Genomic DNA, 14,578 nt, shown 5'->3' on the forward strand with positions numbered 1-14,578 from the left:
ATAATTGAGTGTAGTAGATGCCAAATAAATAGGCCTAAATACTACACATCAAATTTAGTGCCTAGGTCATATGACTGTGAAACAGGACATATTAATAAGCATATTTTATGGAAAAATAATCACAAAAAATCAACAAAACCACCATTTACCAAATAATTGAGTGTAGTAGATGCCAACAAAATAGGCCTAGCTACTACACATCAAATTTAGTGCCTAGGTCACATGACTGTGAAACAGGACATATTAATAAGCATATTTTATGGAAAAATAATCACAAAAAATCAACAAAACCACCATTTACCAAATAATTGAGTGTAGTAGATGTCGAATAAATAGGCCTAATTACTACACATCAAATTTAGTGCATAGGTCACATGACTGTGAAACAGGACATATTAAAAAGCATATTTTATGGAAAAATAATCACAAAAAATCAACAAAACCACCATTTACCAAATAATTGAGTGTAGTAGATGCCAAATAAATAGGCCTAGCTACTACAGGTAAAATGTAGTGCCTAGGTCACATGACTGTGAAACAGGACATATTAATAAGCATATTTTATGGAAAAATAATCACAAAAAATCAACAAAACCACCATTTACCAAATGATTGAGTGTAGTAGGTGCCAAATAAATAGGCCCAGCTACTACAGGTCAAATTTTCTCATAAGTCACATGACTGTGAAACAGGACACCATAATAAGCCGATTTTATGGAAAAATAATCACAAAAATCAACTAAACCAACATTTTCCAAATAATTGAGTGTAGTAGATGCCAAATAAATGGGCCTAGCTACTACAGGTCAAAGGACACAATAATAAGCTGATTTTATGGGGGAAAAAAAAAAATTGTGGTTATTTTTTCCAATATTGTTTATTATTATGTCCTTTTTCACAGTCATGTGACCTGCGAGCTAAATTTGACCTGTAGTAACTAGGCCCATTTATTTGGCATCCACTACAACCAAGTATTTGGATAATGGTGGTTTGGTTGATTTTGTGTGGTATTGTTTAGTCTTGTTTCGCAGTCATGTGATCTATGAGCTAAATTTGACCTGTAGTATCAAGGCCAGTTTATTTGCCATTTACTAAAACCCAAGTAATATGATAATTGTGCTTTGGTTGCTTTGGGGGTGATTCTTCGCGAACAATTGATGTGGTATTTGTTGACGGTCCCTTACATGGAGCATAGAGGAAGCGCAGCGGGCGAGTCGCTCAACAACGATTTTGAGCCATAATTTGTCAACGGGGAAAGGTTTGAAGTTGTGCATTGATATATCCATACAGCGTTGTTCACCACTTAAAAAAATGTAGATGAGACTACACCAAGCAGTCTTGTCGTATTCGTGCGTGAAACCGAATACGGAAACATTTTTTTCGAATATCAAGCGAATGTCGAACGTCCGGCTAAACAAACGCCGGTGGTACTTCCTTACAGGTGTTACGCGAAGAAAACTAGCTGTCTGTTAAGTCCCTCACATTTAACAAGCCAGCCTGTAAGATTTCCAACTGTCTCTGCTTCCACTAGGACAGGATCAGCACACCAACTGCATTCAGAATGTTTTCATGTTTTTAGCCCTATTTGGACAGGAGTAGTTTTATGGGGGGACCTGTGGTAAAGTAATAATAGGCTAACCGGCATATTTAGTCCCGTCCGAACGCGCCACGTCATGTAAAAATAGCGGAGTATGTCGGTAAACTTCACCGCGAGTTTTACCTACATAACAGTGAAACAGTCCGGGGGGGGAAATTACCCTAGGTAATAGGCCTACTAATCCCATCCGAATGCGACCATATGTAAAGATGCCTGCTTAACTGCACGAAACGCACAATATATCTAATCTCTCCAAGCTTGCAAACATTACAGCCTTAACGGTAGCTCTAGTTTTGTTTTAGGGAGTTGTTCGAAACGCGGTGTAGGCTACGCCAGAGAGAGTTGGGCTCTGCATACTTAACCTGCGCACTTTGGCGCGAGAACCATTAAAATGTGACAGACCATTCATAGTCAAAAGCGCCATTTACAGGCTCTTGCTCGCATTTTCGAAAAACTGTGTGCCCTCTGCTGTTCATGAGAAACGGGTCGGCAGCGCCAGCTGTCGCAACTCGCAGTCGAGTTAGTCGCACTCGAGTTCTTCTACAGATGTATGAAAAGAAAGCCAAACACGGCTGCTGTAGGGCTACTGAACATCTGACTTAGGCTATGACTTACCACAATGAAACATAGATTTTTTTTGTTGTAGCCTACATTGTGCAGAATGTATAAATAGATCGCCAAACACAATGTGCTTCTGAAAAAAGTAAAGAATTGTTTAACTGAACAACATTTAAGGGAGATAAAATAACTATCTAGGACATTTTATTATCCTCAAAATGATGCAGGGTCCCATTCTGTAGCAGTAGCTGTAGCCTCTTCGCAACTCCTGCTTTGTCTGCCTACCTGCATGCTCGCTGGTGGCGCACGCCAAGTTACAAAAAACGTGGGGTGCAACGACCTCCGCGCCGCGGCAGCTGCGGAGGCGCGTGTGACGTCATTTTGAGCGCACGCCATCGTCGCGAGGGAGGTATGAGCGCATAGAGGTAGAAAATAAAGGCGGATTCATACTTGGCGTCACTGGCCGCTAGCCTCCTTCATACCTCACTCGCGACGATGGCGCGCGCCTTCACGTGACCCAAAATGACGTTGGCGCGGCTGGCCGCGGCTGGCGCGGGTTCGTGCACCCCAGATTTTTTGTAATTTAGCATGCACCACCAGCGACCATGCATGTAGGCATACAAAGCAGGAGTTGCGAAGAGATATGGCTACAGCTACTGTAGGCTACTAGGGCCTACAGAATGGACCCTGCATCATTTTGAGGATAATAAAATGTCTTAGAGAGTTATTTTATCTTCTCCCTTAAATGTTATTCAGTGAAACAGTTGTTTACTTTGTTCAGAAGCACATTGTGCTCGGCGATCTATTTATAAATTCTGCAGCCAATGCTCTCACATGGTCTTGGAATGATCTGGTAATGTAGGCTGCAACAAAAATCTATGTTTCATTGTGGTAAGTCATAAGTCAGACGTTCAGTAGCCCTACAGCAGCCGTGTTTGGCTTTCTATTTTAGATCTCTACAACCGCTGCATCTGATTCTGCCGGCGATTTCTGCAGTTTCTCTCATGAACAGCAGAGGGCACACTTTCCCGAAAGTGCAAGCGAAAGCCTGTTAATGGCGCTTTTGACTATGAATGGTCTGCCACATTTTAATGGTTCTCGCGCCAAATGCGCCAAAGTGTGCACGTGAAGTATGCAGAGCCCTTAACACTAGAAAGGACACAGCAATTTGCGACAGCACTGGGAAATGGCAGATGGAGCTTCCCAACTTCCGTAGGTACAGTAGTTTAGGTACCTTCAGGCAATGCAAGTCAATAGAGAACCCGCCCACCCCTGTCAAAAATTTGACTAAAACTGTGAATATGAAGTAACACATTAATCAAAGACCAGATTTGAAATGTCAGGCTAAATATCTACTTAAATCATATGAGTCGATAAAATACATTTTAAAATCAAATAATATATTTTATGAACATAGTTAGCAACACACTTCAACTATTGTCCTTGTATAGTGTGTTGATGGACATTTTCACATGATTAAGCCATTTTGACAGAGGTGAGCCTCTTTCTCCGTTTCTCTGATCTACCCACAGATAATGGCCACTACAGATTCCCGTAAAAAAGGGGGGCGGGGTCACCTCTAGTGTTATTTTCTACCTCTATGGGTTAGCGCCAGTTACGCTAAGTATGAATCCGAGAGGGTTCCATTGGCCCATTGTTTCCGGGTTTCTACTACTGCAAGTGGGAGGGGGGGAAATCCCCCTTTAGGCAGACCTAAGGACTGGTTCTATTCATTGTAGGAGCACTATCACCAGAGAGAGTAGAGAGATATACTTAAAGAATCTCTGTTATGACACGCCCCTTTAGGCAGACCGGAACCTGGTTTCGTTAGGTGCCCATAGAAACCTATTATGTTGGCATATCTCTATATACTTAAAGAATCTCTGGCTATACTGTCGAAGTAGCATGGTCAAACGCAGCATGCAGATGCATTAGAATGGATTTTGATGGGTTAAAACCAACAGGCAATTATTAAAATTGTTTTACGGGACAAATGCCTCCATGAATTCGCAATGTGCTCAAAAATGAATAATATAGAGTTGGAGTTGGCACGCGCATGACGACAACTGCACTCACACCGGTGCGTGATGAGCTGCCCTCCCACTTTCTGTTCATTTACTGAGATATTTCAATTCAGTCCGAATCAGCCATTTCTATTACCGACGTCCTGAGATAAAGATCACATTACCCCAAAAACTAGTCAGACATTATGTTGCATTAACCTCACTGAGGAGAAGACGTCCAGATGTTCTGACATTTGACAACATGTTTTTAAAGTGTAAATATCTGACTAGGTTTCGACTGACTAAGGCCTGAGGAGGGGGGGTTCTGCCTCCAACATGAGTCTCTTTGGGGGAACATATACACACTCATCTCTGGAAGAGGATGATGCTATACGCAGGTAGGTAGGTGTGGTGTGTGTGTGTGTGGGTGTGGTGTGTGTGTCTGTGTGTGTACTTGATTCGTTCCTAAAGGAAATATGTGGTGTGTAGTGTAGGTGGGTAGATCCCCCCTAGATCATATTCACTCCCGGGCACTGCATTAGGAACACCTGTTACAACTGTTCATTGAGGCAAATTTCTGATCAGCCAATCACATGGTGGCAACTCGATGCATTTGTGCATGTAGACATGGCCGAGATGATCTGATAGAGTTCAAACCGAGCATTATAATGTGGAAGAAAAGTTATTTAAATGACTTTTAACACAGCATGTCTTTGGATGCCGAAGGGCCTAAATTTGAGAATGTCAGAAATGGCTGATCTACTGAGAAATTCATGCACAACCATCTCTAGGGTTTAAAAAAAATGGTACGAAAAAGAAAAAAAATGCAGTGAGCAGTGATTCTGTGGGCAAAAATGGCTTGTTGATGGCAGAGGTCAGAGGATAATAGCCATACTGGTTTGAGTTGATACAAAGGAAACATTAAGTTAAAAAAAACACTCATTACAACCGAGGTATGCATAAGAGAATCCCTGATTACACAGCACATCAAATCTTGAGGCAAATTGGCTATAGCTGCAGAAAACCACATTTGGCACCACTCCTGTCAGCTAAGAACACAAAAACGAGGCAACAATTTACCACACGCTCACCCTAAAACGGCACTATACGAGCCACATCATCTGAAGTGCTAGCTAGCTAATGTCACTTGACTGGCAGTTTTCGTTCTGCAGAAAAAAGTAGACGTGACCAAAGTTCTCACCCAAAATTAGGTTACTTCCTGCTGTGTCGCATGCTGTTTTTTCATTACAACCTATCTTGATGACAGCAAAACTCCTTATCCTCCCATAGGGATATGTTTAGCTCTAGGCTAGCAAGGCACTGACAGGTTTTGATTCTCCAGGAAGTAACTTTGGAGACGTGACGTGATGTTAAGTTAGGTTTCTTTATTAGTCTCCACGAGGAGAAATTTGCTTTGGAGACTGGGAGGTTGCAGCATCATCATAAAACACATAGGACACATAGGACACATGTCACCAACACAGAAAAACTAACAACAGTACAATATAATTGACTCACAAGAAAAACAGTGTACATGCACCGAAACACTGGATGTCCTAACCCACAGCCCCTGACCCATCCAGTCCATACACACCCCCCCCCCCCACACACACACACACACTCAGTACCACCCCCCCCCCCCCCCCCCCCACACACCCACACACACACACACATACAGCTCAGTACTCCCCACGCACACTCTCATGTCATTAGGAAGTGGTTTAATTCGCTCGTGGTTTAATTCGCTAATTCCAACTCGTGCAGAATTTTGACAGTGGTGGCAGGTGGTGTCCCATTGAAATGAATGGCAAAGTGGGTGGGGTTTTGAAAAGAAACTGGTCGACACGGTCAGTGTGAAAGGCTGAATAGAACACACAGGCTGAGACTAGGTTGAAAGAACCACTGTATTCTCGCTCGCTGCCGCCACGCTCTTGTGTGTAATTAGCCCTCACAGGTGTGAGTAGAACATGATGTTATGATGTGAAATTAAGGGTCCAATTGCCAAAAATGTTTTACTTTTAAGTGTCTCAACAAACCTAATTTGTTTTAATCTGAAATTAATCTGAAATTACTTTTAGGTATACATAGGCCTATATAAAAATACTACACAGTTGAAAATACATATATTTTAAAGTACTTTATAACTTTTAAGTGACAAAAGCATTATGTAAATATAGCTGCAAGCAGCAAGACGGGGCCAAGCAGTGTATCCGCCTATGTTGTCAAGTCAACAGACAGAGCTGACAAGGCAGATGGTGAGTAAGCTTATACAAGTAGGAATTTACCTCACAGTTTGACAGGTCAACACACTCTCTCTACCCCAGCTGCAGAATCATTAATTCATGCGTTCATCATCTCCAGACTTGACTACTGTACAGCATCTTGTATGGCCTCAACTCCACTGTGCTTCAAAACCTACACGTTCAAAACACTTGATGCCCTGCCTGCTACCAACCTACTCTCCCTCTCCAGAGATCATTTCACCCCAATCTTCTGTCACTTTCACTGGCTTTCCACAGAACAACACGTACATTTCAAGTACCTCCTCATCACATACTGTATTAGGCCCTCAACAACCTCGTACCCCCGTACTTGACAGATCTCCTCCATTCCCACTCCCCACCGGCCCTACATCTCTCTGCCGATGCCAACCTCCTCGCCACAAACCCACCAAGACCAAATAACGAAATTGGAGACAGAGCCTTGTCCATTACTGCTCCCCACCCTATAGAAGACACTTCCCCTGTCCATCAGTAACTCTGAGTCACTGCTGTCTATTTAACACCATCTCCCTCCCTTGAAAAAAACTTGACATATTCCCTTCTTGCCATGTTTATCTATTACATTGATAGATTTCATATATTTGATACTGTATATTGATATGTTTTCTAATATTTCTCAACAATCCCCATTCGCCGACTATGCCCGGCCTCATCATTTATCAACAGATAGCCACAGATACAGACAGACACACACACACACACACACAACACACACAACACACACACACACACACACTACACACACACATACACACACACACACATACACACACACACACACAACACACACAACACACACACACAGCACACACACCACAACATGCACATGCGCGCGCACACACACACACACACACACACACACACACACACACACACACATACACACACGCACACACACACACTCACATCAAAAAGCACATGCATATACCTTAGGCAATTCCTTATCCCCAGTCCCCCATCTTTACTGACTAGATCAGACTCTGGACCAGCACAGAGGTTGAGTGGGGTGTGTAGATTGCTGTGGGGCAGCATGGTGGTGTTAGTGGGGTGGAGTGAGAGAGTGAACATGACCTTGCTGCTTGTTTACTATCACCCCTATCCTCAAACAACTTCACCGGCTTTCCAGAAAACAACGCAAGATCTTCCTCATCACATATATATGTAATATACCGTTTCACCTGCTGCAGAGAAAGAGCTTTTGGACAGATGTGCCATTTGTAGACTACACGTAGCCTGCCGACCGAGCTCTGAGCCTCTGACATAAATGGCTAGGCCTACAAAGTGTTTTATTTCTCATATTCTAATAAATATACCGTTGCAATTACAAGAATGATAAACAACTAGCGCTAAGTACTACAATAATTGTATAAGCTACGGCTTCAAATGAGATGGTGATCCTGCAACTTCAGCATGCTTCCGAGAAATAATAGTTAAACAAATGAAGATATTAGGTCACTTACCGGTGGTAAAATCCAAGTGAAGAAGTTTGATGACAAATAAATCCTAGAGGGTGGAAATCGGACTGAAGTAATATCTGGGCTACTTCGTGTGCAGCTGCAAATGCACGGCTGCAAGTTGCTTCGAAAGGTCAGCAAAAGTTCATTGGATGTTACGTCGCAAACGTGATGTCATGCATGATTACACAGGGCCGTTTCTTAATTCATTTAGTACAGATACTATACATACTTAAATAATAACTAGTAATGGCTCACGGAAGCAAAAACAAGACGTAAAAAAATGAGATCACGCTAGGCTAGCTCTGTTTATCTCCTGGCTACCTTAACAATCACTATAGAATGTTTACTGTAGAACACTGGCTGAGCAGACAAAAAAAAACCCACCCCAGCTGAGTTCATTGGAAAAAATAAAAACCCACATTCTTAAAGGTTAAACATTGTTGCAAGTGCTTACAGGCGTGAACAATGTTCTAACTCTATTGAAATTTGCAACAATGTTGCGACACGAGCGGAAGTGGAGAGAGTGACAGCGCAATTACAGGATCAGTGTATCATTTTGTCACGGTCCAAACTGCCCTTAAAGGTAGGTCTGAGATTTTTGAAAAACGGTTCCTGCAAGCTGGGGAAAACGGTTCCTGCAATAAAACGTCAATGTCGGAACAAGCAGTGCGTCGGAATGGCGGGGTGTAACCTTGAATCCACCCTCCCACCCCCTATCTCACTCCACAGCTGAAGTGCCCATGAGCAAGACATCAAACCCACATTGCTCCAGGGACTGTGACCAATATCATGTGGCAGCTAGTGTAATGTAATGTAACTAGTGCAGAGTAACACAGTTGACATTTCTGCCATTTTTACAGTATTTTACTAACAGCAGACCTCAAAGCTTTCACACAAGACATTAATCAATCATATTTTATAAGCTTTTTTGTATGTTTGAAAATATTGCTTCTATATCAGGTTCTTGTGAATATATTGACAACACAGTTGACAGAAAATTAACCCTTTAAGACCACACAACAGTGCTGATTAAACTATGGAAGAGGTGAATGGATTATGGAATGACTCATGTGCAGTGAAGCATGTGTTCTTCCAGTCCACGTCATGTGATGAGGCCAGACTCCCCTGTACCAAGCTGTGTGTCCATGAAGAGTGACAAGTCCATGGATTGCCCCAATTATGTTTTGAACAGGAGGATGCCCCGATCAGAAGTAAGACCGAAATACATTTGCGAGTGCTAGATGTGTGTGTGTGTGTGTGTGTGTGTGTGTGTGTGTGTGTGTGTGTGTGTGTGTGTGTGTGTGTGTGTGTGTGTGTGTGTGTGTGTGTGTGTGTCTGTGAATTCTTTTTTCAGTTACATGTGCAGTGAAATATGTATTTTTCCAGTACACTTCATGTGAAGAGGCCAGACTCCCCTGTACCAAGCTGTGTGTCTGAAGAGTGACAAGTCCATGGATCGCCCAATTATGTTTGGAAAAGGAGAGTCATCTGATCAAAAGTAAGATCCAAATCAAATCATAAGTGTTTAAAATTTGTTTTTTCATTCTTGTGTGTTTTCAGTTTACTTTACGCAGAAAATGATGTCATGTCAATGGTGCGTTTAATTCATCTTGGCCCAAGGATTCCAGGGATACCAAGTTTTTGAAAATTGGCCCAGCGGTTCAAAAGTTACAAGCAGAAATTTACTTGCAACTTTGGCCTGCTGGTGACGCTAGAGGGTTGGGGCTGGGGACCTACAAATTGCTGTGGGTTATGTTGACATGGTCTTGAAATCGTGTGCCGATTTTTGACCATACAGTTCCATGGGCTGCCATCAGTGACATGCGGTCAGGTGTATGGTAGGGTAGGCATAATTCTATGAAATGTATATAGAATTTTTAGCAGGGGGTCTGCCCCCCCCCCCCCCCCCCCCATAAAAATGTAGATTTCTTAGATGCACTTTCCTGCATTTTAACCAAATCTGGAGAGTCACTATCAGCTCAACTTTTACAAAAGACAAAAAACTTTGAACAAATATCACCCCCTTTCATGCAGATCTGAAATGTTAAGTGTCTGTGTGTGTGTGGTGTGTGTGTGTGTGTGTGTGTGTGTGTGTGTGTGTGTGTGTGTGTGTGTGTGTGGTGTGTGTGGTGTGTGTGTGTGTGTGTGTGTGTGGTGTGTGTGTGTGGTGTGAGGCCTTATGCCACAAGGTATGTCTTGGGTAGGCAACTAGGCCTATTAACCTAAACATGCTGATATGGTCTTAAATGTGCAACAAATTAGTAGTACTTTTTCTAAATACTGTAAATGTAAAGTATACTATAAAATGCCATCAGTGCGCTTGCCACAGCTCTAATAAGTAATTAAGTAAATAGGCTACATTATTTCAACATTTAGACCTAAATGTGAAACAATAAGTGAAAATGCATAGGCCTAATTTCAATTTCTTGAAATGGCCAGCTACACTTATTTGTGCATCAGTGCAGTTTTTGCCAAATTGGAAGCTCATGAGGACCCATACTGTACCTTTTAACCCTCTGAGGTCTAAGGCATTTCAGAGGCTTTTAGGCTGCTTGCACCACCCTGACATTTTCAAGTATTTTCAACAACTAACAGTAAGCATCTGTGCAAAAGTCGAATATATGGTTGTATTCTGAAAAGCCTGACGAGAAAAAAATCTGGAAAAAATTGGATGTCATACAAACATGTTTTATTTAAATTGAGTATAAACACAACTGTACAAAAAACAGGTTTCAGAGGTCTTCAAAAAGTGTAAGAAAACACACAATAAATATATCTAGCTAAGACTTTTGAAGTTTGAATCTTGTAAACAAATGTGTTGGCTGCATAAAAGTAAAAGGGGCATTTAGAAATGTTGTTTTCATACAAAATGCAAAAAAGAAAGACTGTCATGCCACTGCCTGTCTCATTTGAATACTAATGAGATAGGTGTGAAAAAACCTCTAATGCCCCCCCCCCCTGTCACTCTCCATGTGCTCTGATAGCACACACCCCTGTCACTCTCTTTGTCCTGTGGCCAAGTGAGCAGCATGGCTGTGTTTATCCTAGATGAAAGGGGCGTGTTGTCACCTCTGAATAGTCACTCAAGCACCCGTACTTTACATGTGAATAGCTATAGGTGTGGCTGCTACAGGTAGAGTACAGAATGTTCAAAGATTTCTTTTCACTTTCGGGTCATTCCACGCCAAATCTCAGAATCATCCCGCACGACCATCTCAGATTTGGCAGGAAAAAATGAAGGAGGTTCACAAACGTCCCAATAGAACAAGTGCAAAATTATAGCTCTCAACTCCTCATAGTTTTGTCATTAAAAATGTTTTTGTCAGGTATCCCCCTGACTTGTTTGGAACAGACTTCTCAGAGAGCCCACTTTCAGATTGCCGTATCTGCAAAACTGCTTTAAGTAGGTCTTTAAAAATTTCAAGGGGTAATATTTGGAACATGTACTTGTGAAATGTGGATTCACACATCCTCTTGTCATTTACCACCATTTTCTGGGGGCTTAAAGTTGCTTGAAAAATTCTCACCTTTGAATCTGTGGGCATCTTTTAAGGACTGCGGTAAGTGCTGTTTTAAAGACAGAGGTTTGATATGGACAATATATGTTCCCAACAATTCTGTGCATGTTGTGTTGAAAGACCGATCTTCTGCAATGAACAGTTTAGAAGATATGAAGTCTTAAAAATGGAAAAACTGAAACTTGGTGCCATCTTTGCCATGTTATAAAAAAAAAATGTCACGACTCACCACCATATTATCAACAGTTTTGGAAAGATTAGATGTCTGTTCTTAACATATCCAAAAACTGTGATGGTATTCTGCCTCATTTGGTCACAATGATTTTTCAAAAACCCACTGTTGTGTGACTTCCACAGCTCCTATGAAAAATTGATATTAGTGGCATCTTCGCCATGTTATACAAAAGAAATGACAGAACTCACCACTATGACATTTACAGTTTTAGAAAGACTCAATGTCTGTTTTTAACATATCCAAAAACTGGGGTGGTGCTCTGTCTCATTTTTTTAAGAATGGACTTGTAAAAACGGCTGTGTGACATCTGCAGCTTGCTGCTCTATTGAGGTGGGGCCCCTGCTCTGATCTTTGCAGGCTACATGGGGGCCCTATCTACCAGTATTTGCCATGAGGCCCTATGTGCAATTGTTCCGCCACTGTGAATGACTTGAGCAATTTGAGTCAGGCATTTTTGTTACAAGATATTTGACTTGAGCATTTTCGACACACTCAATATAATACGGCAAAAAAGTAAAAGTGGCTGTTGACAGTTTTTTTTTTCTTTTTTTTTCTGTAACTACATTTCAGTAAATCAAAGGTTATAGACGTGTGTAAACTTCATCTTTAGGCACTGAAAACCAAATACTGGAATAAAGTGATGAAATGTTGAATCACTGAAACATCCCCGTAGATCTTGAAACAAGTACATCCTGACTATCACCACATCTCAATGCTTTTTATTACAATTCATAAAAATCTTTAATAACTTGTTTACCAACTTTGATGCAGTTCTGAGGCCTGCTGTGGATTATTTTGGATTGTTTATGAGATATTACTTTTTATCTTTCTACATTTGATTTGTGTTTCACTCCATGTATACATGTATGTTCGTTTGTGCAAACTCAGCAGGGTTAATGTAGAACATTAAACATTAATACTTAAATTGCTCAGCTCTGTGGCAGAGTTGACCCTTGATGAGCATGTAGTCAATATTGCAGTGGTCTAGCACCATGCTCAGGGTAGCTCAGTCATGGTGATTGGAGGGGCAGGACAGCTGTTTAGTCAGGTTACCTCCTTACGAACAGTCTCCTCCTTTTGTATCATCACTGTTTTTTTCTCTTCTCCATAATAAAAGTGTCTCACCCCCCCCAAAAAAAAAACATGACAAAGATGACCTGTTCATAGAACTTGGCCCCGCCCCAGTCCTAACCATGACCGAGGAACCTAGCGCATTGTATTGGTTCATGGCAGAGGTCTATGTTTTGGATCACTTGACATGCACCTCTACTAACAGAGCAAAGTTGCAGAAATGATGGATAATTCTAAATGTATAAAAGTAAAATATCAGAATATATTTTCAGCTAAAATATATATTTTTTAAAAATCAAATGCTGAAATATCCTGTATCAAGACTGTGTGTTAACAATGCTACTTTACAAATCAGAATCATTCAATTAATTTATCACTACTGCAATTCAAGACTTACTTTACGGTGCAATACCAACATGGTAACTCCTACAGTGTTGAGGTTTAAACACATGGCCATAACCTTTAATTCACGAACATTTAGTTACCAAAAATGTAGTTACCTAAAAGCTAAAAGAAAAAGAAAAATAATAATGGTATATAAATCACTCAACTGTTTCTTATTGTGTGCTTCAAAATACTCAAGTCACATTTCTTGTATCAAAAATGTCCAAGTCAAACTGCCTGTCATTCACAGTGTCAGCCCAAATAGATTGGCACCCAAAAGTCTGCAAAGGTCATGATTATGGCCCCTACCACAAATTCAGGAGGGCCCTGGACAAATGCCCTGCTTGTCCCCCTATAGCTCCGCCCCTGGTAATTCATGTGACTTAGGCATTTTCACAGGAGCTGCTGATGTAACAGCAAAGGGGTTTTTCAAGAGTCATTACAAGACATTGATGCAGAACACCATCCCATTTTTTGGATCAGGGTTCACGTTAGCCGGCTGTGGCCGGACATTGGCCGTTTGCATGAATGAATGACCGGCAAAATAAAATGTTCCCGGACAACATGTCCGACAAAAATGACAACAGTCAGTAAATAATATTAGCCCATTTTAAATAGGCCTACTGAAAGTTACAAAACACCAGTAGGCCTAATATGAAACTGAACAAAGCTGAAAATATTTGTGAATAGCCTATGTAACTGAACTTGTCATAAACAGCACGCAATATTGCTTGCGCTCTCGTCCCCACCGTCGTTGTCCCCAATCACGTTATAATCCCTTGACTCACACTGGCTGCTGTGCTGTCGAGGAACAATTCTGGTTTTTTGTATGCTATTTTTTACAAATATATCAGTGAACACAACAAAGGGCATTGCATTTGCAAAACCGTTTCATGCCCAGTTGCGAAGTCAAGCCTAACGGTTGGGGACTCAATGGCATGCGCAGCATCGCCGCATCGAATCACTTTCACTTTTACCTCTGCTGAAAAATGGTGGTGGATCTCCAAGTAGGCTACAGAGGGTGAAGTTAAACATTCCAGAGAACGATGGACTCGCGAGAAGTCCCAGTGAAAGTGCATGCAGGGCTTTATAACTGTTTTCATCACCGGCCAAAACGTGTAGCCCATAGAGCATCGTACGGAACGTGTCAATTCCATTACTTTCGAGAGCGCAGGAACACAACGCAATATAGTTCAAATTTCAGTAGCGTCGATACCATTACTGTATTACAGGCATCACCTCGTTACCCAATTTGAGTAGGGAAATGCTCTTCGGGTTTGCTGATAAAACACACTGTTTGAGTTGATAATTTAGGGATCTGCGCACAGCACGTTGGCTGGCTGTTTTTTCCTCTCTTTCAGTTCGAGCTCTCGAGTGTGTGAAAGAAAGCGCGCGTTTACTCCCCGGCCCGTGCGCACAAGCAGGGCTCTAAATTAACACCAGACAACTGGCCAAATGTTAGTGAAATTTAAG

At 41.6% G+C, this 14,578-nt stretch overlaps 1 pseudogene; it reads left to right on the forward strand.

Annotated features, from left to right (window-relative positions):
• The first annotated feature begins 4,494 nt into the window (after positions 1–4,494).
• LOC134443007 (NACHT, LRR and PYD domains-containing protein 12-like) overlaps positions 4,495–14,578 on the forward strand; it is a 56,283-nt pseudogene continuing 46,199 nt past the window's right edge.

The sequence above is a fragment of the Engraulis encrasicolus genome, unplaced genomic scaffold, assembly GCF_034702125.1.
Source record: "Engraulis encrasicolus isolate BLACKSEA-1 unplaced genomic scaffold, IST_EnEncr_1.0 scaffold_27_np1212, whole genome shotgun sequence".
NCBI lineage: Eukaryota > Metazoa > Chordata > Actinopteri > Clupeiformes > Engraulidae > Engraulis > Engraulis encrasicolus.